We start from the raw sequence: 27,304 nt of genomic DNA, 5'->3' as shown, positions 1-27,304 counted from the left end.
AATCTGAAAATAATTCAAAACAATAAAAGAACTGCTGGATGCATTACAATTCCTGATCTCAAATTATACTATAGAATTCCAGTGATGGAAACAGCATAATAATGAGATAAAAACAGACATATTGATCAGTGGAATGGAATTGAGGACCCAGATTTAAATCTATGCAATTACAGCCACCTGCATTTTTGGTGCTTGTTTTTTGTTTGTTTGTTTGTTTGTTTTTGTTTGTTTGTTTTCCTTTACAAAGAGGCCAAAAAAGCTGCTGGAGAAATGACAGCAAGCTCAATAAATGGTACCGATCAAACTGGATTGTGTCATGAAGAATAATGAACTTTGATCCCTATCTCTCACCATCCACAAACCTCTACTCCAAATGGATCAATAATCACAACATCATAAGAGTTGAAATCCTGAATCTAACAGAGAAGAAAGTAGGGAATATATTGGAATTTACAGCCACAGGAAAGGACATTCTGTAAAGGACTCCTATAACTCATCTTTAAGTCCAACAATTAACAAATGAGACATCATGAAACTAAAAAGCTTCTGTACAGGAAAAGACACTATCATTTTAGTGAAGAAGAAACCTAAAGAATGGGTAAAAATCTTCATGAATTATACCTCTGATAAGTGTTAATATTTGGACTATGCAAATAACTCTAAAAAAAAAACTAAACACAAAAGACACAACAGCCCAATTACAATTTGGGAACAAAGAGGTGAATAGAGATTTCTCAAAGTATTAAATGCAAAGACTGAGAAATACTTAAGAAATTGCTCTGCATCTTTAGTCATCAAGAAAAATGCAAATTAAAAGCACTTCGAGATTTTAATCTTATCCCACTCAGTACAATCAAATATAATAGGTCATTAAACAAACATTTACTGATTCCAGCTCTGTCCTAGCTGCATTCCAAATATTAGAAAGTAATGAACAGAAACAGATTAAGGGAGGACCATAAGGAGAGAAATTTGAACCCCAGTAATGAAGAAAAGAAAGGAAGGAAAGAAGGAAGGAAGGAAGGAAGGAAGGAAGGAAGGAAGGAAGGAAAGAAAGAAGGAAGGACTGACTAATCCTTGGGAGGATGTGGGGAAAGGGGAAATCTTACCCCTTGCTGACGAGAATGCAAACAGGTGCAGTCACTATGTAAATCAGTGTGGAGATGCCTCAAAAAGCTAGAAATTGGTCTACCATATGACCCATACATACCACTCTTGTGCATGTACCAAGAAAAAGATCTATATACAGTGAAACTTATTGATCCATTTTCATTGCTCATTGCTGCCCTTTCCACAATAGCCAGGAACTGGAAACAACCTAGATGTACATGAACTGAAGAATGGATAATAACGCTGTGGTACATATACACAATAGAATATTATTCAGTTCTTAATAAAATGAAATTACAAAATTTGCTCGTAACCTAGACAGAAAATACTACATGCTCTCTCTCATAGGTGGATGCTAACATTGAAATCTTAGATATGAATGTTTCAATTTGAAAATTCAGAGAGGTCAGGAAATTGCCATGGATGGGGATGAGGAGGCTTCCTGGAGAGGAGGTAGAATGCAATGTTGTGAGGAGGAAATGGGAATGATAGTATAGGAAGAATTAAAGGCAGTATGGACTGGGACGGCAGGACAGGGCAGAGGAGGAAGCATGGGGAGGGATAATTAATAGTAAAGTTCTTTAGAAAATGCCATATAGAACTTGCCATTTTAGAACTTCTTAAAATATATACATATACATTATAAAAAGAAATTAAAAGGAGTTACCTTATGACATCAGGACATTGCTTTCTCCATACACCACAGGCCAGCAAAGTAAAAGCCCAATTCCAGGAATACACTCTCTCTTTTAAATCTGTTGATCAGCGGTTCCAAAGACTCTCAAATAAACAAAATTGACCATTTCCCCTCTCTTAGTTACCCACCAGAACTTGGTAAGACCCTACTGCTTAAAACACTACATACATGACCCATAGATAAAACAAGGGTAAATCTACCTGGTGCTATTCTTCAAAGCATCATCTCTATTGGCTTACTTTAATAGTGCTGGAAAATGCTATACATGCTACCAAAAAAAAAAAAAAGGAATTCATCATTAAATCCACCCAGCTGTAATTCCTACATGATTCAACAACTGGCCTGGATATGACCTCTGGTGCAACAGTAGCACAAGTATGAGCAGTCAGTCACTTTCTAATTGTATTTACATTTCACTTCAGAAGGCAGAGTCCATACCTGAAATTAATATTGGGCCTAGAGACGTTTGGCTAGACAGACCTCAGGCCACAGGGGAGAACCTGATACTATTATTCTGTTAAATGGATATAGTATTAAAGCAACTCTTATGACTTATTGTTATACTTACAGATTAATGCATCTCCCAACTTTACTGGAGAAGTTTCCTTATGCAGCAGATGGTGATTAACACAAAATCTCACAACTGACCAAGGTTCAGAAAATAAGAGATTTCAGAGTGTTTATCCCTGAATTGGACACCTATATGAAAGTTCTGCCTCCAAAGGCTTAGGAATCATTGCCGAAGAGGGGTCAGAAAAACTGTAAGTGCCAGTAGTGGATGATCACAAGGAAACAGTGTCCAGACAGCTAGCCAGTTATTCAAATGAACTCCCAGAAATGGTGACGGCATACAAAAGTCTGATGCAAGATCAAGCCAGTCAAAATCCAAGCACAGACATAGGGAAAAAACATTGGTGCAGTAGTGGTACTTTTATCTTGGGGGCAATCAACAGCTACCTAATTGGACTAGTGGGAGGAAACTCACGTGGTACTGTAAACATAATGAAATACACATGGCTGGAGAGGTCATAGATCTTAGAGAAAACTCAAAGACTGTCATATACCTAGACTAATGTAATTTACTGTTATACACAAAATATGTATCCTTATATTTTCAGGCAAATATCCCAGACACCACTCAAAGAAGCTCATTTTGCACCAGTTGGAGACTATTACCAAGTACCACAACTGGTCACACACACATGGACATTTTCTATGAATTGCCCAGGCCTAAGTGACACATCTATAGTGCAACCTCTACACCTAAGGCTCACAGAACACAGACCAAAGGTAAAGAAGAGGACACTAATGAATCCCTCCTTTCTCATTAATGAAGTTCCCTCATGCAGTTGAGGGCCAGGAACACAAAAGTTCACAAATGGCTGAAACAAAGAGATCAAGAATCTGCTGAATGCTTGTTCTTGGACAGGACTCCATTATTAAACTTCACCCACCCAAAGTTCAGGGACCATTGCAGAAGAGGAGGTAGAAAGATTACAAGAGCCAGGGAGGAGGTTCAGGACCATATGCAAACAGAGTCCTATAAGCTCCTGGGAACCTGCTCATATGATTCTATGGCAATGATGTCAGCATACGCAAGTCCCATACAAACTCAGACAGACAAAAAAACAGCATAGAACTGGGAAAATGACCAGCAGACCTCAATTTTATCTGAATATTGGCAAGTGATTGCTGCTAGGTGCAGAAGAGATAATATTCCTAAAACAAGGGAGCCTAGATAGGCTGACTAGACCTCAGTGGATGGACTTGCTCTGGGGAACATCTGCGAACTGACTTGGCACAGTGAGATTGAGATTTTGTGTATGAAATACACAAAAATTTTTTAAAAAGGTAGTATTTTATTTTTCTCACTTAGCTTTCTATACTACATGTGTTGCTATGAGCATCATATATCTAGGTTTACTTGAATTTCATACAGATGAATTTTGGTATGTCTTACTACACATAGTAATAAGTACTGTTATCTCCACATTACATATGATTAAATTGTAGCACAGGAGGTTAAGCAGCATGCGAAAAGATCATACAGCTCTTAAAACGCAGAACCCAAATTTCGCCAGTTTATATGAAACCAGAATTGAATTTTTTTCAAGATCTTGAAGCAGTAGGCAACAAAACTACATTAAAACATGAGGACTTTACTTGGGAGCTGCTTATGGAAAAATAGAAGTACAATAAAAGTCACTGTGAAAGTGAAAAAGAGAGAGGAAAATGGGGACTGGCAATGCTCTGGAGAGCTGTACAGTATAGAAAAAGTTTAGCAAAGTCAAGAGAGCTCTTCGGCCAAATTTGTTGTCAGAGCAGCTCCCTGGCTCCCAAGACCGGCTTCCTCTCACTGCCCTTCTGGATTCTATTCCCACCTGGGAGCAGCCCATGGAGAGAGTGCCAGACCCCAGTACAGTCACAGGTTCCTGAACACAGAGTCTGGGGCTTGTCGTTGATTTTTCTCTCTCATAAGTTCATGGCACATTCTTAGGACTGACAACTCTTAAATGTTATATTGTGTTGTCCACTTGTCTTGAACAGGGAGGAAGAGAGAAGATAAACCAGAGAGCCCTCCCACTAGGACGTAGCATGAATTTAGTGAATGTGGGTAAAGTGCAGCAGTAAATCCAGTAGAATAAAAATTCTAGAAATCCTTGCTCATGTTTCCAGTTAGAATTGGGTTATAGAAGATTTACCTTAAAAAAGTCACAAATGAAGTTAATAATGGAGGGTTTTAAAATATAATTCAGATGTGTCTGAAGCACTACCTATGACACTTCGATAAACAAGAAAATTGCCCAGTCAAATGTGCTGAGGATGTCTACAGTTTGTTGCCTCTGGTAAGCAGTCAAGTCCATAACCCAAGAATTCAGATCAGTTGGGAAGGACACAAAAGATCTCAAGGTCCGTGAGAGAAGTGCAAAGAATTTTGAAAGACTGTTGGGATCTGTTCACCATCAAATGGTTCCTGTATACTAGGAGACCTTTGGATACTTTGCAAACCAGAAGGAACTTGTTCCCCTAAATGGGAGATGTTCTAAAGCTCTCCATTACATTGCTCTCTGAATATGGAAGTGCATTCTCTACAGATTTGTAAAATCCTACATTTGAAATAAGCTCATTGCATATTGTTATCAGTTACTTCATTCAAACTCCCATATCTTATGTGTTCTTAATAATCTTTTAAACTTCAGGGACCAGACAAGGAATAGCTATGTGTCGGGTATTTCGGCAGTCTCTGTTCCTTCCACCTGGCTCGCTGGCAGAAATTCTTATCAGATATTCACACTTCAGCCTCACTCCTCCTACATCCTATCCTACGTACTAAAGCAAGAAGAAATTATGTAAAGAAGTAAAACACAATGGAAATTATACAAAGATTTGAATTTCAAAATTTTTATAACTTCTTGAGTGACTAGGAAAGCCACACAAATCTGTCACTCAGTATCCTGACCTGTAACACTTAGCCAGAAGGGCAACGATGTTATTAATCTGTTTGTGTTTTAGCCCTAAGTTTATCCTGTATTGTCAATTCCTTTGTCCAAATAGTTTTTAGTTTGCCAGCTGTTGAACTTTATCGATACAGCGTGTGGGAGGGTGGCTGGCTGTTGTTGTAAGGCTTTCTCTTCTTGGATCCCTGGTTCCGCTAGCCCACCATGTGGCAGCCAGTATGTAACACCTTAAGGCTAACAGTGTGCAGCTTCCTTTGGCATTCACTAGAGCATTTTTCTCGGAGGATGTTGCTGTCCCCACACATCTTGGTGAACTTCACTCCCCTACATTCCCACCCTCAACTTTGCACATAGTTTTAAGATATGGCCACGCCCTTTCCAAAAATATCTAAATCTCAAATCTCTGTGAGAAACCATCCAGATTTGCCACTTTCTTGTGTGCTACAGAGGCCTCCCTGTGTCTGCTATTCTTAAATTCTTCAGTCAACCTACATAAACTTATGAGCCAACAATGAATAGTTAATAATTGTTTATACTAAAATTTCCTTGCTTAAATTATGGAGTGATTTGTCTCCTAATTGGAGATTGATTCTGGCTCAGTTCTAAAGTATTAACCACTGATCTAAGAGTTTTCATTAAGCGAAGGATACAAACTACAAATCACAATGGAATTCTTATGACAAAATTACTTAGCAGGACACATTTACACTGAAGGACATTTGGGTACAAACACCTGAATGTATAGGACTCAGCATGTATGGCAGAGTGCACAGGGTTCGGTGGGGGGGGGGGATGGATAGGCAAGGGGGTCTGGATTTGAATAAGAAATGTATGAAATTTTAAAAGCTCAATAAAAATACATATATAATTTTTTAATTGTTAGTTTTATTAACAGATTTTAATGCTGATAATAATAAACATAAACCAGACAAACTATACAGCTGACTATTTAGCAAACACAGTCCATGTTTCTCACTTTTTATCTTTGTTCATACTAATCCCTTTGCTTTGATTGCTTTTGAGTCATCCTTCAAGATTCAAAGCCCCTGGTAAAATGCCAAAATTCTAGCCAAGGGTTACTCACCCCAAGCACAAGGGAACTTGGTTTCAAAGCCAATGCTCTTAGTGGCAATAAATTGATTTCAGTTTCACAAACATTGTTTTAGCATTTCCTAAACTAAGCATTATGCTAGTTGCAGTAGATATGAAAGGATAATAAAACATCCCTGTGCCCTCAAGTCGCTCATACCCTACCAGCATATAAAGAATTGATGACAAAACCTATTATGTAATTCTGATAGGGTCACAAAATTATGTACCCTGCACTTAGTGTGCACAGAAAGTATATCTTCTTTTACCTATAACTGATCCTACTTTCTTAGTAGCTCCTACACAACTGAATAGCAAGAAAAACAAATTTCAAACTTGCCTCTCATATTAAAATGTTCACTTTATAATTTAGTCTGTTAAAGCTCAGTCTCTTATCTGTCTTAATGGTCTTGCATTCTGTATTGACTTCACCGTAAGAAGATACCCAGTTTGTTAAAGCTTGTTTATAAGGAAACTCCCTTGTTTTGCACTTATGTCTGCTGGCTAGAAGGTTTAAGCATTGCTGTTCAGATTCCATGTTTGCAGATGTGGTTGTAAATGGTTTTCCTGGAATACCCCGTGGCTATCGCCTCTGTTCACTGGGTTAGATTTCATTTCTTTCTGTCTGACTAAGCCACACACTTGTAGTCTCACTAGTGCTACATGCATTTTCTGATTCTCTTCCCTATCCATCAGATATTCCTAGTTGTACTCAGTCTGCCTCCCATCTGCAGCCTTTGCTATGGTCATCCATGGCACTCCCACAAAGCCTTACTTAGCTGCAGTTTTCTCCCTCACGCAGAACAAGGAAGAAACCAAAGAGAACCCAGAATAACACAAGTACACTGAAAAAGACAGCTCTAGCAAGCCATACCACTAGCTCCTTCAAGACTGCCTTGGGCTAACTACAGACCACAGTGTCCTCTGGCATCCCCATAAGAATTCCAACTAGGGGGAGGAATCAGAGTATTTCAGCTTCAGTGACTCTCAGTCATCTCCAGGATTTCATTTTAAAGAGATAACTTTGAGACTTGCACATCTCAAGTAGGGGTTTGTGTCTCTGGACCTCATTCTCTCCACAGTTTCCTGGTGCCAAAAAAGGGCAGACTTTTGTTTTCCTTTTGTTTTAATGTTTTAAGAGGTTTTACCTACACTGCAGTTTTCTTTCTTAGATCCTTTCACTTAGAAAAAATTTATGCAGGCAAGAAATCTGGCTTAGTAGCAAAAAAAAAAAAAAAAACTAATATATCACTTCAAGATTTAGTTAAGGCACATTCTTGGTATTGCCTGAGAACTGCAAAACAAACTCCTTGCTTACCTTGAAGAAAGAGATGTCATAAGTTATATCTAATCCTTCTCTTTTGCATTGCCTGCCTCACGGGCTCAAGAACATTTTATCATCTGACACTAAGCCATTTGATACAGAGAGATATGTCTAGCAATCAGCAGTCCTTTTCACTCATTCTACTAGTAACAGCATCTTCATTTCCTCGGACCACATGTAGAAACAGGAATAGCTTAGAATGATGATTATAATATAATCTCTGAAATAATTTGATACAAATTGCAAAAAAAAGTGTGTTTTTAAATGACTCAAGTTTAATTGTACAGGATTTAAGACATATGTAAAACAATCCATGAAACTGGGTGGGAGATAAGAAAGGGATACAGCCTGGGAAGGGGACCCAAATTTGATCAAAATATACTATGTGAAATTTTCAAAAATTCTATTTTAAAAAGGGGAAAAATTCTATAGGAACAAAAGGAAATACTGGGTTAGCACAGGCAGAAATATCCTAGAGGTAAGAAATCATGCAGGCTTTCTGTGTTTTTCACAACACCTAGGATAGTTCCTTTTGTGTTATAAGAACAACAACAAAGTATTTGTTCAACTAAATGGAATTAACATGTCACACCCAGTTTCATATTAAATAAATAGAAATTGAAGTCTATTATTTATCCCTTAATAATTTAAATGCATATTAATGTATTAAAACCTTCTTGTGAACTCAGACCAAACCTGGTGTATCTTAGAAAGCTGTTTATTTTCATTTCTACTAAAGATTCATGGATTTAAATTTAAAAGTGTTCATATGGATACCACTAGGTGTGATTGCTACACCCCATTTCACAAACACTGTCCTGAACTATTGCTTTTGTTTGCTTTCTGCTGAAGGAAGTCTAGGGTAATTTTTTTATTGGAAGAAAGAAGTCGTTATTGCCTGTACATTTCAAAACAGGCCTTTTTTTTTTTTTTTCCTGGTTGATTTTGTAGTCACAACAAGCATTTCACTGCAGGTGGTTGTCAGTCTGTGATTCAGCTGGAGGGAGACTAAATCAATGATTCACTTTAAGGAAAAATAACTAGCTTTAGGCAAAAAAACAAAATGGAATTCAGGACAATAAATGAAAGTACTATACATCATACTCAGAAATTATATTAGTGACACAACAAAGAGCTGATAAATTCAACCCTGTGTGTTAGTCGTCTCAGCCTTCATTTAAGCTTTCTTTGTCTGAAGCAGTGTTTGTAAACCTAGAAAAAGGAAAACCCTCAAATTCGATGAAAACTGTCACACGTATCAGAACAGGTCACCCACATGTGACCTCAACAAGTGTGATTTAAATATATCGTTTGCACATGACCAAGAGAAGGTGCGGGCTGCATATTCCAGGAGCGATATTAAGAATCTAACTAAGGTATTCAGGTATTTAAATATAAAAAAAGGAAGCAGGATTGCATCCTTAGTACAGACAGTAATAACATCTAGGAATGAACAGAGAAGCACATACTTCACAATGAAAAGTATCATAATTATTCTTATAATACTACAAAAGTTAAATTAGTTATAAAATGAAACAATATAAGGGAAAAACAGTCTTTCTCATTTGGACTCCTGTGAGTATGCATGATGGTGCAGCAACTTATAAATATTCCAAAATTAGGCCTTTTATCTTCTTTTTTCTTTGTTTTTGAGGTTATAGGAAAATTCTCAGATTGCTATGATGTGATATTATGGAAGAGAGTTTAGCGACATCTAGGAAGACTGTTTTGTAATTTTGTAATCAGAAATCACTTTTGTAGAATTCTATCCTTAAAATATCATGAAACTATTCCAAAGATACTGTTGATTACAACATTACTTATAAAAAAGACTGAAATAACCACTAATATGAAGCATGACATATCAATTACAAGTCTAGACAATAAATACATGCATTTCTGTTTTAAGAAATAGCAATTAGCCGTGTATTGCTATGGAATTATTCCCAATATGGATTCATAAATAGTTTGCATATATGCATGTTACCATTCATCTAAAACTGTCATTAATATCCTATGAATAATATATTTCCAAATGTAAGACTAGTTAACCAATAATTTTAAAATCTGTAAGTTCTGGATAATTTTAATAGAATCTAATAGATTATTTGTAGAAGATTCTATATAAACTTTAGTACTTTTTTATATATTTACTTTTGGGAATTTCACACATAAGCATTGTATTTGCTTTATTTCCATCCCTTCTAGGCCCCTTCCAATTTCTCCCATGTCCCTCCCCCATTCTCTCTCAGTGTATCATCATCTACTTTATGATTGTCACATATGCATATATATGTATATATATTTGTATATATACATATATATTTATAAGTATACATACATAATGTGCTGAGTCCATTTACTGTTGCACATATGTATCTGTGTTTATGGCTGTTTACTTAGGATTAGACAACCTCTCAGGGAGCTAGTCCCTAAAGAAAGCTGCTTCTGTCTTCCTCTTCCTCAGCATTCGATGACTGCCCATAGCTTCATATCTTGACACCATAAAATTTATCTGTCCACCTTGTCATGTCAACTGGTTTTGTCATTATGCAGATCTTGTTAAACCACCATACTGTGGAGAATTCATTGGTGCAGCTTCCCTAGCATGTCTAGAATGCATTAACTATAAGCAGGTGTCTTGTACCTCTGGATCTTACATTCTGTCTACCTTCTCTTCCACGATGTTTCCTTAGGTGTAGAGGTGCATTGTAGATGTATCACTTAAGCCTGTGCATTCAGTCACATTCTCTCCATTTGACTAGGTGTGGAACGTTTTAATAGTCTCCATCTGTTGAAAAAAAGAAGCTTCTTTGATTAATAGTCAGAGGTACACTTGTCTATAAATGTAAGGATACATATTTAGAATACAGAAAGAAAATACTTTGGTCTAGGAAAGTGACAGAGGTCGATTCTTGTCTAGGTTCTTTGATGTCACCAGCCCTGTGTACTTGGCATGTTTCCAGTATGATGTATGAATTTCCTTCCATTGAGTGAGCCTTAAGTCAATCAGACACGAGTTGATTACCCCAAAATAAAAGTGCCAGTACTGCATTAATAGAGATAAGTTGCTGGTCATTGTTGTGATTTGTAGGTTTTACAGATGGGTAGAATCGTTGGTTTTTTCTATTGCCAACTTTCAGAGTATTATCAAATACCAGGAGAGCTAGTCTTCAGGAAGGAGGCTTCTGGTCAGTTCCAGCTAAGAGGTTCAAAGCCCTATGTCCAAAATATGTCCAGTCTTCAGCAATAGGTTCTAACCTTCAAATTTTGAAAGGCAATCAAGGGCTATGGAAATAGCCCATGATATTTTGGGAGTCTCTTGGACTATACTGACCAACAACTTTACAGGACATTTCTCTAGCCTGAAACTATGACTTCTGTGATAGAATCTTTGTCTATATACATGCACTCACATTTATATTATTTATAGCTATAGCTATAGATATAGATATAGATATATTATATATATATGTGTGTGTTTTAATAGGCTTATTAAATATTACATTTCCTAATACTGGAGAAATGCCTCAGAGGTTAAAAGCACTGGACGTTCTTGCAGAGGAGAAGGGTTTGAATCCTTATACTCACATGGCTGCCAGTTCCAAGGAATGTGATGCCTTCTTCAGTTCTCCACAGGCACTGCACAACATGGGTGAACTTATGCATATGCACTCATATGCATAAAATAGAAATAAATAAATCAAAATAGCACTCATTATATTGTAGAGATACCTGTACATCAATGTTTGTTGCTTTTCTTTCTATAATAGCTAAGAAATGGAAGCAACTTAAATGTCTCTAAACGGACGAATTGATGATGAAAATGTGATACATTTACACAGTGGAGTTCTACTCAGCAGTAAGGAAAGATGAAACTATGAAATTTTCAGATAAATGGATGGAACTATAAACTCTATATTAAGTGAAGTAACTCAGACTCAGAAAAACAAGCGATATATGTTCTCCCTCATTCGTGCATTGTAGCACAAATCCCTTATATCTAAGTATATGTCCTGATGCAATAGCAGGAGCCAGGAAAATGGAAAGGAAACAAAGGTAAGGTGGAGGAGGTCAAAAGAGAGGGATAGTATGGAATTGACGTTATCAAGGGGGAAATGGGGAAAATGAGGATATTCAACTTGGGAGACAGGAAGGGCACACAAGGATCCCTGGGGATAAAGGGGAAGGAAGGCACTAAAAAGAGGGGAGATAATAGGAGACAGGTATTATCGAGGCAAAAATGGGGGCACTAAAACTGGGAAAGAGGGAAGCTAGACAGGAAGAGGGGTAGAGAGGGAGAGGGAGAAGGAGAAGGAGGTGGAGAGGGAGAGGAGAGGGAGAGGGAGAGGGAGGGGGAGAGGGAGAGGGAGACGGAGATGGAGAGGGAATCATGAAGGAAATTGAAATTAACAGATATGAAGAACTGAATGAAAATATTGTAAGTCAAAAGACACAAAACAAGAGCCATGGTAGCACACACCCAAAATCCCAGCATGCATAAGGGCAGGAAGACCAGGAATTCAAGGACAGTCTTAACTTCATAGGAAGTTGAAGACCAGCCTAGGTTGTATGAGACTCTGCCTCAGACAAACAAAACAGGCAAAATTCATAGAAGCAACCTCCCTTCAAGTTGTTGTTGTTCGCAGTAGACCAAGAGATTCCCAAAACAACACAGATTATTACCACAGCCCTTAGTTACCTCCCAGAACTTGAATGTAAAACCCTATTGCTGAAGAAAGAACATATTTTGGATACAGGACTTGGAACAATGGAATTGAATCTTCTCCCTGGAGACTGGCTCTCATAGTTCTGGAGGATACTATGCAAGCTGCTAAGGGAGAAAATCAACTGATGACCCATCCCAGCTCTAAAGCCTAGTAACAACAACAACAATGTCTGGCACAGCAGACTACCTTTATTGGTGTAGAGGTGGCACTGTTATCTAGGTGGTAATCAACAACTGTCCAATTGGACTTGGGACCCTCTCAATGGGTGGGAACTCATGGGTGATACTGTACATATAGCCAAATACACAAGGCTGGAAAGGTCATAGATCCAAGAGAAAACCCTCTGTCATATATCTAGATAAATCCAATTTCTCAATGTATGCTAAATATAGATCTTCAATTTTCCAGACACATGTACAGTACACCAGCAATCAAAGAAGCTTCTCTTTGCAATAGATGGAACCTGGAAGCTTTTGTAGAGTTCCACAACTGGTCATACACAGAATATATATGAGAGATGCCCATTCCTAAGTGACACATCTACAGTGGAACTTCTATACCTAAGGTTGCTGGAATAAAGTGGAAAAGGAGATAGAATACTAATACATCCCTCAACTCTCAATAGAGAAGCTTCCTCATACATCAGCGTGCAATGCACACAGAAGATAAAACCTGACTAAGTTTTGGAGTATAAGAGACAACAGAGTATGTGTCCCTGAATAGGACTCCTATATTAAACTTCACCCACCCATGGTTCAGGGACCATTGCCGGGATAGGGGGGTAGAAAGACTATAAGAGCCAGGGTTGGGACATGAGGAAATGGAGACTTGCAGGCCACTGGACACTGGTTCATATGTACTTTCAGCAATGTTGACAGAATGAAGAAGACCCATGCCAAATCAATCAGACCAAAACGCAGCAAAGAAATGGTGAAATGGGAAGCAGGTCCCAACCCAAGTCAGGGAACTATTGGCAACTGATTACTGTGGGGTGAAGGAGAGTAGCTCTTCTGTAAGGGAGTGACTAGATAAGTTGACTAGACTCCAGTGGACGAACTTCAATGAGGGACACCTGGATAGAAATGATTGACCAGATAGGACTTAACATGTATGACAGAATGCCTAAAATCTGGTAGGGGGAGTGATATGGAGGGGTCTAAATTTCATTAAGATATATTATGTAAAATGCACCAAAACACAACAAAAACATTAAAAATGAAAAAAATTAAATACATTTCTATTTGGCTTTTCACACCACTTAAATATTATTTATCGCTCCTATTCTTCCAACTGTTAAGGCACCATGTATTTTCCCCTTAATAGCACCTGTCTCTTACTTGACCCCTCTGGAGCCACTTCCTCCACTCCCCCACCCCATGGTTCCTTTCCATTTTCCTGGATCCTGCAGTTTCATCAGGATACGTACTCCCATCTAAGAATTTGATGGAAAGATCCATAAATGAGAGAGACCATGTGTCACTTAATTTTTCTGAGTCTGGATTACCTCATTTAGTATAACAGTTTCTTGTTCCATCCATTTATCTGCAGATTTCATGATTTTATTTTTCTTTGCCACTGAGCGGAACATCACTGTGTAAATGTACCTCATTTTCATTATCCATTCACTGGTTAAGAGACAGTTAGGTTGTTTCTGTCTTCTAGTTATCATGAAAAGAGCAGCAAGAAATATGGCTGAGCAAGTATCTGTGTAGTAGGATACTGAGATCTTTGGGTATGTGACAAGGCGTGGTATAGCTGCATCATATGGTAGATCTATTTTTAATTTTTTAAAGAATTTTCTGAACTGATTTTCCAGCTGCAGCAGTTTGCAATCATATCAGCAGTGAATGAAGGCTTCTCTTTCCCCACACCCTCACCAGCATTTGATGTCATTTGTTTCCTTGATCTTAGTCATTCTGACTGGGATAAGATGAAATCTTAAAGTAGTTTTAATTTGCATTTCCATAATTACTAAGGATGTTGAACATTTTTTAAGGTCTTTCTTTGCCATTTATATTTCTTTTGAGAGCTCTCTGTTCAGATCTCCAGACCACTTTTAAATTGGGTCATATGTTTTCTTGATTCTTTGTTATTTTATTTATTTTTCTATTATGGAAATTAATCCAGTATCAGATGTAGACCAGGCAAAGATTCCCTCCCACTCTGTGGGCTTCCTCTTCACTCAATCACTTGCTTCATTTGCTGTACAGAATCATTTTAGTTTAATGAGGTCCCATTTGTCAATTGCTGGCCATAATTCCTGAAAGAATGTGGTTGAATACAGAAAGTCCATTCCTGCAGCTATATCTTTTAGGATACTGCCTATGTTTTCTAGACTAAGAGTATCAGTGTTTAAGATTTCACATTGAGGTCCTTGATTCATTTAGAGTTTTTTTATATTCCAAAGACATATATTAATTCGTGTCACATTAAATCATGAAAACAATATTAACTCATGAAGTATGAAAACAGTAAACCCAAGGAAGAAATCTGAACATATGAAAATCAAATATTTAAAGTAGAAATTGAAGACATAAGCTGTTCTGGACCAGCTTTACACTCACCTTTTTTTACAATGTTATTATGTATCAAAGTTGATTTTTGTGTAGGGTGATAGATGTGGATCTAATTTCTTTCTTCTACCCATGGAGATCCAATTTTCTCATCACCACTTTTTGACGATGCTGTCCTTCCTCAAATGTGTGTTCTTGTCATCTTTGTCAAATATCAGGTGGCTGTAAATGCTGGCACTCATATTTGTGTCTTCTATTTTGTTCCATTGATCTATATGTCTGGGTCTCCCCCCCCCCAATATCATGTTATTTTGATTACTACAGCTCTATAGTATAGTTTGAAATCTGGTATGGTACTCTCTACAGCATTGCTATTTTTGTTCAGGATTGGTTCAGTTATCCAGAGTCTTTTGTGGTTTCATATGAATTTTAGAATGGTTTTTCCCTACTTATGTGAATGATGCCATGGAGATGTTTGTTGCAATTGCGCCAATTCTGTAAATCACTTTTGGTAGGATGTTCAGGGTGTAGACAAGGCTGGTCTTGACCTCTCAGAGATCCACCTGTCTGCCTCCTGAGTGCTAGGATTAAAGGTGTACACCACCACCCCATCTGCCACCTTCTGTACTTTTTTAAAGGTTGAAGAAGGGAAAAAATAAAGCAGTATCTCAGCTTTTTATAAGAACTGAACCTCAGGGTAGCCAAACAATTGACAAAAAAGTTCTTTAAAAAGTACTCTTGTTGCTAAATAAAAAAAGAATGCATGGTGTTAGGATATCATAATTTCTCATCATATGATTGAATAATCAGCTGCAAGAAAGAAAGAAAATCAGGCAATATGGTTCCCTTATCATGAATATTCAATATCAGCTACAGAAAGGATCTTTAAAACTACAGAATTTCTATGTGGCCAATCTATATAAAACCCATGTCATAGAGTATAATAGGTAAAATAACAAAAGACAACTGAAATCGCATAAAATTCTATCAGAAAATCCTGCTACATCAAGAAGCTAGTTAGTCAGGGCTGGAGAGATGGCTCAGCAGTTGAGAGCACTGGCTGCTCTTACTGAGCACCTGGGTTTGAGTCCCAGCACCCACATCGTAGCTACATTTCCTTGGGGCTGGAAACATGCCTCAGTAGTTAAAAGCACTAAATGTTCTTTAATAGGAGTAGTGTTTGAATCCCAGCACCCAAATGGCCACCACTGTAACTCAGTTCCAGGGGATCCTGCACCTTCTGACCTCCTCAGGTATTTCACAACACAGGTGCACTTACATACATGCAGACAATGCATTCATACACATAAAATAATAATAATAACAACAACATTAATAATAATAAAAGAATCTAGTTATTCAAGATATATTCACAGATAAGTATACCTCTCATCGCTTTTCAAAGAACCTTCTTTTACAACAGTTGGAGACTACTACACAGTTCCACAACTGATCAAAACTCAGAGAATAAGCCATCCTGTGGTGCTTAGCCCTACTTGATACATCTATAATGCATCCCCTATATCTAAGGCTCAGGGAAATCTATGGAAGTGTGGGCAGAAAGACTGTAAGAACCAGAGACCCAGGAAGCCTTCTGCTAGACGGTATACTCTTGATGTGATAGTGAAGCTGCACTCATGAAATCTCCATGATATGGTTGCCTAAACAAGACCTGCATAATGACAGCACCAGTTCATACGCCAATGTAGATGGCGAAAATTTCATAGAGTCCAACCTCCAAATAAAGAGCCACAGGAAACCAGTAGTGCTGAGGGAGGTGGTAGAATCAGTTTTCTCCAAAGACAAGCTCCCTGATAGGTTATATGATCCCAAGTTGAAAGCTCTAAACACATGTATACATGAACACATGAACACATGAACATCAATAAATGAACACATTATGTCTATATGAATGTTGATATGTCTATATGTATATATGAAGATATGCATACACATAAAATATATATGTAAATGTACATATATAACCATATATGCAGTTATGATTATTACATATAATAATAAAGAAGAGGACAAGAAATTGGGACAAAGTCAGGGGGCACATGGTTAGGGGAGAGGGAGGGGTGGAAATAATGTAAATATAGTACACATGTATGAAATTCTCAAAAAATAAAAACAGTAGAACAAAGAGTTTAGTTATTCTGAGTCTGTATTATTTAACTTAGTATAACACTTTCTAGATCCAACCATTTACCTGCAAGTTTCATTATTTCATCTTTCTTCACTGCTAAATAGAAATCCATTGTGTAAATATACCACAAAACAATGTATGTTCTCTCTCATAGGATGTGGATCCTAGCACCAAATCCTTTTAAATTCCAGGTCCCTTTAATAAGATGATGCTATACAGCATTGCCTTTGGCATGAAATAACTACCATCATCAAAACTTCGGTTGAGCCTGATCACTAAACATAGTCACAATTGGGCTTGTTGATGGTTGTGCTCATTCATGAAAGGAGGGCCAAGCATGGTCATTGGACTCTCACCAGATTATCCAGCCACTCGTCCCAGTCAACTGTGTGTTGTTTGTCCCTAATCACCTATGGCCTCCTGGACTTGGGGAGGGCTAAAGTATACAATATGGGGAAGGCTAAGAAGAGAAGATATGAATCATGCTGGGTAAAGCCTTTCCAGTGTGCATACCCTCAGGTCATACATACACCTCAGCAACCCCTCAGTTATCTCGGTAAGTAAGCTCAATAAATTCACTGGTTCCCCAGTAAAACTTTAATCAAACATTGGCTTGACACTAGAACCGTAAAAGGGAACAAGCATTGCTTAGCATCCCAAGAAAAGAAGACTCACACCATATGGAAAATTTATTTGAAACTGCTATTTTGTCTCATAATTATAAAAAAAGAAAAGAAAAGGAAAGAAAATGAGAATGTAAAAGACGTTAAAGGCTACAAACTGTCCTTAACTCCGGTTCCAGGGGAATCTGAAGCCCTCTTCTGACCTCTGCAGCATTGCACGGCATGGGTGCACTCACATACATGCAGGCAATACACTCATACACATAAAAAAAATTCTATGGTCATAGTTTAGTCAACTAGTTTAAGGAACAAAATATATATCTAGTCAAGTTTTATTTGAGAATATTTGTTTTTTTTTACCCAAGCCTTATCTACACAGCACATGATAACTAAAAGTACCAGACTGGTGAAACTAACATTAATGGATGTTTAACAGCCATAGTTTGAGGCCTACACTAATGTGGTCAGAGGGACTGAAAGGACAGTTTTTACCCATTGCCCTCCAAAGTCAACTAAGTTCCAAGGGACTATGGAACATCTATCAAAATGTCCTGTAACTGTGGTTAGTCATCTGTCCTTTTTTTCATAGAGAACATAGAGCCCCCAGGAGATGGACTTGAACCAGAGTCCAGTCTACAAAAAGGAGGGTCAACTCAGAGGAAACATCTCATTCCTGCTTCCAAGTGAAGCCAAACATGGTTGAAAAGGACCTCTGATTTACCTTCATATAGATGGAACTGGTAAAAGAAAGGAGCCAGGGCTCCTCCCAAGCCCATGTGACCCCTGAGGAACAGATCCTCAAATGACTTTAAGTGTAAAAATAAACTGATTTATTTGGGCCACCTGTATGGTCTTAAACACCCAAAAGGAAAGTATAACCAAAGAGTAAGTCATCAGTATATTTCTGTTTTTAACAGAAACTGTTTCCATCAGACACCTGTCTTAGTGAAAGATGTCAACATTGGTACCTAACATCTGTGCCCTCTCTTCATGATAGACCCTTTTAGACCTAACCAGGTCTGCCTCCCATCTCTGGAATTGGACAAGACACTTTATTTTTTTTATGCTTTGAAGAATTATTTTTTAAATTAAAAAAAATTTAATAACCACATGATTATAAGAAGCATTTCATTACAGCTTTAACATATGCAATAAAAATCTCCAGAACAAAGATACATCTCTTTCAAAAGTGGCTGTAAGTTTTTAGGTTTAAAGTTCAATCAATACAGTTACACAATATTGAACTCAGTATAAACCCTATAAGACATAAAATTGAATGAGGTTTTAACCTTTAAAAAAGATCTCCATTTCCTTTTATAATATACTGTTTCCTACAGAAAGACTCATTTTTAATGCTACTAACACTTAGATGTTTGCATATGCATCTCTGATCTCTATGTATCTGATTACTACTAGTCAGTCACACTCAGATACTTAGCACCTGAGTATGAATACAAGTCATCAGGTAGATTTCAATGGTAATGTTTATCACCTCTACTAATTAACATGAAGCAAATTTTTATGAATCTTCCTCAAATATAACTCATTTTTTATTTGATTTTTTGTGTGTATATCATACAGAACATCCCAAACAATCTTATTTATCTATATACCCACTTCCCAAATGGCACCCTCCCATAGCCTCTCCCCTCACAACTGGAGCCCATATACTCTGTCATCCCTCTTAGTGTCCACTGTGTTGTCGGCTCCCCCAGCCATTCCCCAGTACTTGTCTATCGACTGAATCTAGTCAGCCTATCTAGAGTTCCTTGTTTTAGGAACATCAGCTGTTCCTCATCTAGCAGCAATAAACTGTCAATATTCCATTATGTAAGATTGGGTTCTGCTGTTCATTCTCCCAGTTCTATGCTGGGTTACTCTCTGGGAGTCTCTCCAGCCACCCTGGCCAACAACTCAAGGAAGGTATCTCCTGTCTGGCATTCTTTCTTATTATGTAGCCTTAGCTATACACGTGGACTCAAAAAATTATATTGACCCCTTTAATCTTTGGTTATGCTTTCCTTTTGGGTGTTTAAGACAATACAGTTAACCCATATAAACCAATTTATTTTTATTCTTAAAGCCATTTGAGGATGTGTTCCTCAGGGATCACATAGGCTTGGGAATAGCCCCTGGCTCCTTTCTTTTGCCAGTTCCATCTATGTGAATGTAAGTCAATGTTCCTGCATGAACCATGGCTGGCATCACTTGGAAGCATGTAGGAAATGTTTCCTCTGTGTTGACCCTCCTCTTTGTAGACTGGACACTGGTTCAAATCCAACTGATGGGTTCCCCATGGTCTGCTTTATTGGGACTGCTTGGTATAGCAGCACTTTGGGCCTGTGAGTTCCAAGACACTTCGCAGCCTGACCTAGAGTTGGCCTGCCTGTCTGGTCACTTTCGATTCTCGCCAAGATGGCACCCGGCACAGGTTGGAGGGGAGGGACAAAGAGACCTATTACCAGTATAGGATTGGCTCTACCTGGTCCTTCCTCATTCTTGGCATGCAGTAGGCGTGACCTCTCAACTAATAGGTTGACAAATCAGGAGGTGCCTGCCAGCCATGGTTGGGACTTCCCGCCTTGCAATTTTGCCTTTAAATATCCATGCTTGCTGCAATAAAGTGTGTTCCTGCTCTGACTTGGCACCCGACTCTGCATTTACCTTTTGAGCTGTGCACTCGTCATCCCGCTCAGCCCCAGAGGGGAGCAGGCTCTCAGCTGGTCCCGAGGGCCCCCCATATGTTGGAGCCCCACATCTGGTGACCCCAACGTGATCCTTCACTGATCTTCTGCTGGTTTTCTGCTTACGGGCCAATCGGTCTTCGGGTGAGTGACCCTCATAAGATATGGGGAAGGCCAATTCCAAGTTAGATTCTTCTCTTGAGGCATTAAGACAGCTACTTAAGAGCCACGGCCCCAATCTTTCAGACTATCATGTGATCCAGGCCTGGGATTGCATTAATGAGATAGCACCCTGGATTACCGCTAGTAATCTCTTTGATTGGGAGACCTGGGACAGGGTAGAGAGACTCCTCAAAAGGTCCCAGATAGAGAAGGGCAAGATCCCAACCCTGAGGGCTCTCCCCACGATCTCAGCCCTTAAAGGCTGTTTTATGCCCCCCATAAGAGAGAGGGCTACTCTGAACTTCCTAAGTTAGTTAGCCCCTGTCATGATAAGGGAACCTGTTTGCCCCCCTCCGACCCCCCCCCCCATAAGAGAGGGGGCTGCTCTGAACTTCCTAAGTTAGTTACCCCCTGTCCTGATAAGGGAACCATACAGAAGGAGGAAGATCCACCAAAGGTCATGCAGAGGAGGGAGAGCCCATCAACTTCTCTGGGGAACCTCTACCCTTCCCTAGACCCCTTTGAGGTGGCCCCCTGGCCCTCTAAACCCTTTTCAGAAAGGAGGCAGAAAATGACCAAAGCTCCCTCCTGAGGGTGACAGCACCACCTGGTTATGACAGTGAGGGAAGACACCCGCTTGGGGAACCTCAGTTGTATCTTATCAACGTCAACCCCGGGGGACACCGCCCAGCCATATGGTACCCCTGGGAGGCCTCCAAACTTAAGGAATTAAAGAAGGCCGTTGCCAAAGATGACCCCGGATCCCCTTGGGTAGAGACTCTGTTGCAAGGCTTGGTTTACCAGCCATGCACCGCCTGGGATTGGATGGACCTTGCCAGAGCCGTCCTTCCTAGCCCTCTCTTTATCAAATGGTCAGCCTTATATAAGGAGGAATGCAGACAGCAGGCAGAGACCAACCGGGCCACCAATCCTCCAATACCCGTTACCTTCAGCATGTGGACAGGAGGTACTGACGCCTATGCCACGGGGGCCCAGCAGGCTGCCATTCCCCCTCCATATCCCGACCAGGTTAGGGATGTGGGCCTCTTGGCGTGGTGAAAACTAGACTCTGGTCCCACTGAGTCTGCTGTTTGCGGGATATACCAAAAAGTGGGAGAGCCCCTTCATGAGTTTGTGGATAGAGTCGAGAGAAAGATCCCCCCTGGGCCGTTGTGGGACCAGTTTGCTAAGATGCTCATATGGGACGGCATGGATGCAGATCACCGAATGGCATGTGCCAGACTTAAGGAATGTTCCATCAGCTGATGGATAGTGGCCTCTAAAGACTTAGGGACAAAGGTAGGGCAGACCCAGGCCATGTCAGCCATCCTTCAGGCTCAGCAGGCCCTCACACAGGCACTAAGGGATGTCTTTCTCAGGGAGGGGTCCAATAACCCACAGGAAAAGGGACACTGCTTTAGTTGCGGCCAAACAGGGCATTTCCGCCTGCAATGCCCTAACCCACATCCCAAGGGCAACCCCGGGCCTACCCAGGATACCCCTCATACCCCATGCCCTAAGTGTAAAAAAGGTTTCCATTGGGCCAAAGAGTGCAGATCAAAATATGATATACAAGGAGAGCCTTTAAACTCCCCGAGGGGCACCCCCCAGACCCATTAAACAAGGGGAGAAAACAAGTACAAGCCCACTGGACTGTTCCTCTTGTACCTGGATTGAGGCCCAAAATGACCCTGAGTATTGAAAATAAAACCTTCAAATTCCTCATTGACACTGGGGCAGATTGTACTGTGATTAGAAAGGAAGAGGTCCCCCACTCTTGGAAGTTAGTCTCCGGCCCTCCCTTACTGGGGGTGGGAGGTCAGTCCACCTCTTGGGAGACAGCTACATGGTTGCTGTGGGAGGACCCAAATGGGAGCCAAGGGGAAGTAGTCCCCCTTGTTGTCTCCAGATTGATGGCTAACCTTTTAGGACAGGACATCCTGGGAGAAGCTGAGGCCTCTATTACCACTGATCATAAGGCCTTCTACAATGACATCCTCAATACTGAGAAATTCGAACAACAGTTCAGAGATGCTCAAGCTGACCATTCAAATTATCGAGATGATCCTTATTTTGAACACCTCAGACAAAGACACCCCCGGGTGCACCCCCAATCCTAAAGGCCACTGCTCCGCCTCTATCATTCCCGATTACATGGATCTCGGGAGACCCTATATGCCTACAACGACCTCCTCGACACAGAGGAATTTGAACAACAATTTGGGGATGAGAGGGCCGCTCATTCTAATTACAGGGATGACCCCTACTTTGAACATCTTAGAAACAGACACTCCCGGGTGCACCCCCAATCCTAAGGGACACTGCTCAGCCTCTGTTGTTCCCAATTACTTGGATCTCAGGAGACCCTGTATGGGTTGAGCAGTGGCCTCTACCCTCTAACAAACTACAACAACTCCATCAGTTAGTTCAGGGCCAATTAGATCTTGACTATATTAAACCTTCTACTAGCCCCTGGAACTCACCTGTTTTTGTTATAAGAAAAAGCAATGGGACCTGGAGACTCCTCCAGGACTTGAGGGAGATCAATAAAAAAATGGCCCCTATGGGCACCCCCCAGAGAGGGATGCCCTGGATCCCCGCGATTCCTGTTTCCTTTGCTTTGGCCACCATAGATATCAAGGACTGTTTCTTCTCAATACCTCTACATCCAAAAGATAGGGAAAAATTTGCCTTCTCAGTGCCCTCATTAAATTTCAGAGGGCTAGACCTAAGGTTTGAATGGTCCGTTTTACTGCAAGGTATGGCTAACAGCCCTGCCATCTGCCAGTATTATTTGAGCTATATCTTTGCCCCAATGATCAAGAAGCCAGACGTTTCATTTTACATTTATATAGATGATATAATTTTGGGGAGTCTGGATCCTAATGACCTTCATGATCTAATTTCTGAGTATATAGCCCTGTTGCAAGACCATAACTTCAACGTGGCCCCGGACAAAATCCAAACTGTCCCGCCACTAAAAATATTGGGGGCTTCTCTCTCACTCGATGCGGTGTCACCCAATAAGCCACAACTCTCCATTCAGGATACCTTCAGTCTCCCTCAGTTCCAAAAGCTGCTTGGGGAAATCAACTGGCTCAGGCCCTGGTTACCTATATCCACTGAGGAACTAGTCCCCTTATTTGACCTCTTACGAGGCCTTGACTTAACTTCCAGGGTAAAGTTACCACCCCAGTGCCAGCAAATTCTAACTAAAATCCAACAATCCATAAATAAAGCCACTCTAAAAAGATCTGATCCTGACACCCCCATGTCTCTTTATCTTTTCATTGGAAGTACATTGTGCACCGCTCTCCTGGCACAAGAGGGCGAGCCCATACAATGGATCCATTTATCCATGGGTGGAACTCCTCGAGTTTATTCCATGCTCAACCAAATTGCTGATTGCATTATCAAGGGTAGGGATACAGCAGTCCGGTTGTTTGGCATTGAGCCTCATACCATTATCACCCCCTATAGATTAACAGATTTTACATGGCTTCAAAGAAACAATGAGAGAATCATGGGGATTTTTTGGCAAAGTTGACTGGCACTATGGCCCTTATAAGTGGATGAGCCCCTTCTTGAGGTTGGAGTGGGAGCCCCCTAGACTTTTTCTTTCTCAACCCAATCCTAAATTCCTAACTGTGTTTACTGATGGAGGGTGTCTGGGAGCCTCTTTGATCATCTATCCTCCCCTAGAACAGGGACAAACTCCTGTACCCATTAAATCAGTCTCCCACCAGGTTGAGGGGTCGCCACAATTTAAAGAGCTCTTTGCCATTGTCCTGGCATTAGACTCCATATCTGAGCCTTTCAACCTAGTCTCAGTCTATATGTGGTTAATTTACTGCCCCACCTAGTGGAGGCTCATATTAAATTAGACTCCAATCCCATTTCTCCTCTAATGATTCAAGCTCAAACCTTGCTCAAAATTAGAACAAATCCAATATACCTCCAACATCTTAGGGGGTCATCAAAACATGCTGGGATTCCTTTCAGAAGAAAATAAAATAGCTGACCAACTGGCCTCCTCTTGCCAGGGCTTCACAATCTCTGAGGCTACCTGATTCCACCAGTTGACCCATGTTAACTGGAGGGGACTCAAACAAAAATTTCCTCAGGTGGCGGTTAAAGACTTAAAGAAAATCATTCGCACATGCCGAGCCTGTCAACCCTTCCTCCAAGTTCTCCCACTCCAGAGCACGGGAGTCAATCCTCGAGGCCTCAGACCCAACCATTTGTGGCAAACTGATGTCACACATTTTGCCCCCTTTGGAAAATTAAGATTTATCTTCCTGTCGGTCGACTCTTTTTCACGTGCCTGCTGGGCAACTGCCCATACTGGAGAAAAATCTAGACATACAATTAGTCATATACTATAATGCTTCACCACCCTTGGGTTACCTAATCAAATTAAGAGAGACAATGGTCCAACCATTTGTGGCAAACTGATGTCACACATTTTGCCCCCTTTGGAAAATTAAGATTTATCTTCCTGTCGGTCGACTCTTTTTCACGTGCCTGCTGGGCAACTGCCCATACTGGAGAAAAATCTAGACATACAATTAGTCATATACTATAATGCTTCACCACCCTTGGGTTACCTAATCAAATTAAGGGAGACAATGGCCCCTGCTTCACAAGCAAGCCATTCACTAAATTCCTCCAAACATGAAAAATCCAACACTCCACGGGCATCCCCTACAATCCCCAGGGACAAGCCATTGTGGAGAGAGGCAATCAAACTCTAAAACTTCAATTACATAAACAAAAGGGGAGCCCCTGCTCCCACATGATCAACTAAAAAAGGCCTTATTTACCTTAAATATCCTAAATTTTTCCAAAGAAGACAAGTACTTGTCCCCCTTCCAAAAACATTGGTTCTCATCTACCAGCTACAGCTCCATTTTGGTCAGATGGAGAGACCCGCTCACTGGAATGTGGAGGGGTCCAGACCTGCTCATTACAGTGGGGAGAGGGTTTGGATGTGTATTCCCTCATGATGAAAAGAGACCTCTATGGGTCCCTGCAAGGGATATCAAATACATACTTCAAGCCAGTGAGGCTGAAGAAAATTCGCCCCCAAAAGGGGTAAATAATCCTTTTCCCAGGAGTACATAACCCCTGAGGGAGACCCTGTTTTCTTCTCATTACAGATAAAGGCATGCAGTCGGTCTTATTCAAGATGATAGCCTGGAGTGTCCCCTTCATTATCCCCATCACTGAGACCAAGGGGGACAGAAGCAGCATCATGTTCTGGAGATTCACCGTTAAGGATCAGACCAGAAAGATTTTGGGGATGGGGACTGTGCCTCCAAGGGCTGCCAAATGACAGTGATCATTGATCTGCCCAACCTTCACTTTACCAATGCAGATTACATGTGTTTTCCCCATAGAAACACCAACCCAAGTTGCCTAGTGGAGGCCGACACATATGGAGGGTGCCGCACCTGAGGATGCAGGTGGGAGGAGGGCTGGGTCCTGGACACCTCGGGAGCTCTTCTCTTCTTAAAAGCTAGAGATGATAAAAAAACCCCAGCTCATTGTACCCAATCCCTGGGACAAAAAATGGCGTATAGGAGTACAAGGCAGATACTATGGCCAAAATGGCCTCTTCCTCACTAGTATCCCCTCAGACACCTGGTTTATAAGTCAGGCCCTGACACTCCCAGATAGAGAGGTTGTGGTAGATCATGATATTCTTTCCCAGGAGAAGGAAACAGAAAAGAATTTTAGAGAGATTCTCACTTGGCCCCAATATACTCAATATGTGGTTGACCTTTTACCCCTCACTGCACACCCCAATGCTTCAGACTGCTTCTTCTGTGCATCTCCTGCCCACTCCCTACTAGCTGCTGTCCCCATAAACATAAGCTTAATAACTGAGCCCAGCTCCAAGCCGGCTATATCCTCCCTCAAAGATATCCCCTATTTCAACAGGTGGAGACATTCCTTAACTACCTCCTCAATCCAACCAAGATCCCCCAGCAATCGGGGATCTCTCTGCCCCGCCCCAAGATAGACGTGGGCAGGTGCATAACCAACGTTACCCTTTCCAAGTTGTTTTGCGCTCCTTCTCCTTTCCTACTTTGGTGTGATGGGAAGTTAATCTCTTGTGCTAACCAGACACTTGCCTCCATTTGTCTTCCTGTTGTAGTTACCTAGCAGGTCTATCTCTATGAGAGGCCCGAGGTGGCAGCACTCCTGACACCCCGCCAGCGTCTTGTGCTAACCAGACACTTGCCTCCATTTGTCTTCCTGTTGTAGTTACCCAGCAGGTCTATCTCTATGAGAGGCCCGAGGTGGCAGCACTCCTGACACCCTGCCAGCTGAGAGCAGTCTTCATCCCCCTTATTGTAGGGCTGGGAATGGCCCTCTCCAGGGCAGTTGGGGGGACCTCAATCACATCCATGATTCAAACTTCTCACCTCGCAGCAGACTTCACAAATTAAAGAGAGCAATGGCCTCCACTGCCTCCAGTCTTGAGTCATTACAAAGACAGATGAACTCATTGGTGGGGGTGGTCCTCCAGAATCAGAGGACGCTAGACTTACTGACAGCTGAACAGGGGGGCACCTGTGTCTTGTTAGGAGAGGAGTGCTGCTTCTATGTAAGTGAGTCTAATCTGGTAGAAACCAATGTCAAATCTTTGTAGTATCTCCAAAAGAAACTAAGAGATCGGTTTAAAACCCAAGGAATGTTATCTGGATTAGGACCCACCCTGGGGACCTGGCTTCTCCCATTATTAGGACCTCTTCTAAC

This window comes from Nannospalax galili, unplaced genomic scaffold (assembly GCF_000622305.1).
Source record: "Nannospalax galili isolate Female #2095 unplaced genomic scaffold, S.galili_v1.0 scaffold16, whole genome shotgun sequence".
NCBI lineage: Eukaryota > Metazoa > Chordata > Mammalia > Rodentia > Spalacidae > Nannospalax > Nannospalax galili.
Note: the sequence above shows the minus strand (reverse complement) of the source record.